This window comes from Mastomys coucha, unplaced genomic scaffold (assembly GCF_008632895.1).
Source record: "Mastomys coucha isolate ucsf_1 unplaced genomic scaffold, UCSF_Mcou_1 pScaffold20, whole genome shotgun sequence".
NCBI lineage: Eukaryota > Metazoa > Chordata > Mammalia > Rodentia > Muridae > Mastomys > Mastomys coucha.
The window spans coordinates 143,692,776-143,697,264 of NW_022196903.1; the positions used below are offsets into that span (position 1 = coordinate 143,692,776).

General features: G+C 40.8%; 1 pseudogene across 1 annotated transcript in view; it reads left to right on the forward strand.

Annotated features, from left to right (window-relative positions):
• LOC116099845 overlaps positions 1 to 4,489 on the forward strand; it is a 17,622-nt pseudogene that overhangs the window by 8,477 nt on the left and 4,656 nt on the right. The window lies entirely within an intron of this gene.

Below are 4,489 nucleotides of genomic sequence, written 5' to 3' on the forward strand. Positions count from 1 at the left end.
TGGCTCAGCAGGTAAGAGCACTGATTGCTCTTCCAAAGGTCCTGGGTTCAAATCCCAGCAACAACATGGTGGCTCACAACCACCCATAATGAGATCTGATGCCCTCTTCTGGTGTGTCTGAAGACAGCTTCAATGTACTTACATATAATAATAAATAAATCTTTAAATAAATAATAACCTATCTTAGATTGTAACACTTTCATTTTTGCTTCGGAGGATGTTTAAATGTTTAACATTTTTCTACATCAGTCTTTATATTTAATGTATTATATATTTAACATAGCAATTCTGTATCACATCATATGTTTATTTCTATTATTTGAGTAGTTATTCAAACATTAGTTTTTCTGAAAAAGAAGCAAGAGTATCCTTTGGAATGAAATGAGTAGAAAGTGCTATAATTCCACATTCCAAACTAGTGTAAAAAAAAATGGCCTGCTTTTGTTTCCTGCATGACATATATTTCACATTGCTGAGAGCAAAACTTCTAAGAATGAGCTTGTCATGAACTCCTATGTTTTGGGGTATTTAATCACATCCTGACCCCCGAGATTGCGTTATTTACTAAAAACAAACTAACAAACACCTGTTTCTAGATGTGGTGTGGCTCAGTCCTTAGCACACACGCTTAATCCCAAACAATAACAGTAAAGTTATTTCTGAAAGTGATGTTGACAACACCCAGAGGAAGCTCCACTCCCAGGTGCTCTAACATGCCCAGGATCAGAGGTGAGGAGAACAAAACATCTGTCCCAACACCGGGAGTAACTGAGAACAGCGGGACCCAGGCACACAGGAACTCCGCCAGCCCAGTGGCTCAGGTTGCTTCCAGTCTATCTGAGCTAGTGCCCTGAGCAGATCTTGGGCACAAGCTCCATAGCCAGTCCCACAACACTCAGGGAAGCTCCCCTCCCAGGGGCTCTAACATGCCCAGCATCAGAGGTGAGGAGGACACAACATCTGTCCTAATACTGGGAGTAACTGGGACCAGCAGGACCAGGTACACAGGAACTCTGCCAGCCCAGTGGCTCGGGTTGCTTCTGGTCTGTCTGGGCCGGCCAGTGCCCTGAGTAGACCTTGGGCGCAAACTCTGCAGTCATTCCCAAAACACCCAGAGGAAGCTCCACTCCCAGGTGTTCTAACAAGCCCAGGGTCACAGGATCCCAGAATCACAGGATCACAGAGACAGCTTGACTCTGAGGAGTTCAGACATAATCAGGATCACAGGAAGGACAGGCTCCAGTCAGATTTAGCAAGGGCAGGTAGCAGTAGAGATATGCAGATGTGCAGGGCAAGCATAAGAATATAAGCAACACAAACCAAGGTTATTTGACATCATCAGAACCCAATACTCCCACCATTGCAAGTCCTGGACACACCATCACACCAGAAAAGCAAGACTCAGATCTAAAATCACTTCTCATGATGATGATACAGGACTTTAAGAAAGACATAAATGGCACCCTCAAAGAAATACAGGAGAATACAGGTACACAGCTAGAAGCCCTTCAAGAGGAAACAAAAATCCCTTAAAGAACTACAGGAAAACACAATCAAACAGGTGAAGGAAATGAGCAAAACCATCCAGAATCTAAAAATGGAAATAGAAACAATAAAGAAATCAGAAAGAGAGACAACCCTGGAGATACAAAACCTAGGAAAGAAATCAGGAGCCATAGATGCAAGCATCACCAACAGAATGCAAGAGATAGAAGAGAGAATCTCAGGGGCAGAAGACACCTTAGAAAACATTGACACAACAGTCAAAAAAAAAATGCAAAAAGCAAAAAGCTCCTAACCCAAAACATCCAGGAAATTCAGGATGCAATGAGAAGACCAAACCTAAGGATAATAGATATAGAAGAGAGTGAAGACTCCTAAGGTAATGGGCCAGTAAATATCTTCAACAAAATTATAGAAGAAAACTTCCCTAACCTAAAGAAAAAGATGCCCTTGAACATACAAGAAGCCTATAGAACTCTAAACATACTGGACCAGAAAAGAAATTCCTCCCATCACATAATAATAAAAACACCAAATGCACTAAACAAAGAAAGAATTTTAAAAGCAGTAAGGGAAAAAGGTCAAGTAACATAAAGGCAGGCCTATCAGAATTATACCAGACTTTTCACCAGAGACTATAAAAGCTAGAAGATCCTGGGCAGATGTCATACAGACTCTGTAAGAACACAAATGCCAGCCCCCAGAGAGGGGGGAGGCAGTTTTATTGAGAGAGTTTTACAGAGACAGGTTGCAGAGAGAGAACAAGCCAGACACAAGTGAAGATAGAATGAGCCAGAGAATGAGGAGGCAGAAGATGAGAACAGATTGCTAGAGTTCGTTGGAGGCCAAGCACAGCAATTTATTCAGAAGTGAAAGAAGCCAGTTTGAATCAGTTAGCATGAAGAGGAGTTTGTGCCAGAACAGCTGAGTTGACCAGCTAGCCAGAGTTCAGAGAGAAAAAGAAAGGGTGAGTTAATTCAGCAGTAAGTCTCAGAGGCTGAAAACATTCTAGGCCTATATAAAATTGTACAGAGACTAGAAGCTTACATGGCTAAGCCTAGGCTAGCAGATGAAGGAAGTAAGCTGACAGTTACATCAGGCAAATAAAAGATACTTTTACGCTCCTGTGTGATGGTTACCCTTCACACAAACAGAATGAGAACTGTATCTGTCACAACCATGCTGTCCCTGTTTTCACTATTTTACATTTCTGTGTTCAGTATTGCTTTCCCTCTTCTTTGCACTAGTTTTTTAATTAAAATAAATTCTTCTCTCATACAATATATCCCAACCACTATTTTCCCTCTCTTCACTCCTCCCAGCTAACCCCTTCCTCTCCTCTTCTCCTCTCCCCAAGATCCACCCCACTCCTCTGTTTCCTCTTCAAAATAAGATAGAAAAAGACAAGGTAAAAGCCTTCATATTGAAGCTGGACAAGGCAACCTAGGAGGAAAAGAGTTTCAAGATCAAGCAAAAGAATCAGAGCTACACCTGCTCCCACTGTTAAGAGTCCCACAAAAATACCAAGCTAACAGCCATATCAGGAGAGGACCAGGCACAAACCCATGCTGACTCCACGCTTGCCATTTAAGTCTCTGTAAGGTTCCTAGAAATCCAGGCTGTGTTAGTCATGGGTTCTCTTTCATGTCCTGGGCTTCAAGTTAAACCAAACATTGGTTGGCCACTCAAACAAGTTTATTACCATCATGCATCTTTCAGGAAGGACCAATTGTAGATGGAGGGTTTTGTAGGTAGGTTGGTGTCCAGGTTTCTCTCTCACCATTATAGACTATCCCTAAATCACATAAGATGCAGTAGAAACAATTGTTATTCAGTGCTAAGCTACCTTGTGAGCCTGATGTTTTTATATTTTTAATTTTGTTGGTTTTGTTTTTGAAGACAAAGTTTCCCTGTGTATCCCTGGCTGTCCTGACAATAGGTATGTAGAATATGCAGGCATCAAACTTAATCAAGTCGACCTGACTGTCTCCAGAGAGCCGGGATTAAATGTGGGACAACATGCCTGGCTTTTTGTTTGTTTGTTTTTATATTATTGGCTGATGGGCCTAGAATGTAGGTTTGGTACATGTCAAGCATATGTTGTGTTGAATTCACATTGTGAATTTTAAAATTTGGCAGAGAGAATATCCTATTTCTCAGGATGGCATGTATTCATGACATTAATGCTGCCTGAGTTTTACTGCCTGAGCTTTTTGTGTCATTGGATTGCAGGTGCATGACATTCTTCCTACCTGTTGTATTTGTGTTGATTTAAAAAATAATAATAATAAATGAGTATTTTGCCTGTATACATGAATATGTACCTTGTGTGTGCCTGGTCCTCATAGTAGTCAGAAGATGGCCTTAGACTTCCTTAACTTTGAGTAATGAGTAGTTGTGAGCCCCCTTGTAAGTACTGGCAATTGAGCCCAATTACCTGCAAGAGCAGCAAGAGCTCTTCACTGCTAAGCCATCTCTCCTGACTTATGTTTCCTATCAACAGTTAGGAGCAACATTTACATTGCTAATATTTTCGTCTGTCCATTTGCAACTGTTTAAACATGCATCCCCTTTTAATAAGATATCATTAATGTTACAACTTAAACTTGGGCACTTCATGATTCTGGAAGGTGAATACAGAACCGGAGTGAACGTATAATTCTTTGTAAGAACTTCAGTAAAAACCTCTGAGTTCTATCTTCCTTGTTTGTTTGTTTGTTTGTTTGTTTGTTTTTACAAGGGAGACAAGGACTTAATACATACCTTTGACTGTCTTGGATAGACCATGCTGGCATCCAACTCAATGAGATACATCTGCCTCTGGCTCCTGACTGCTAGTATTAAAAGCATGAGCCAATACACCCAATCTGCTTATCTTTTTTTGTAGTTAGTAATTGATCATACAATTTCTCTGATGTGTGCTCAGTTCTGTTTGCTTCTCTCTTACTCCTTACTCTCTCTCTCTCTTTCTTCTTCTTCTTCTTTT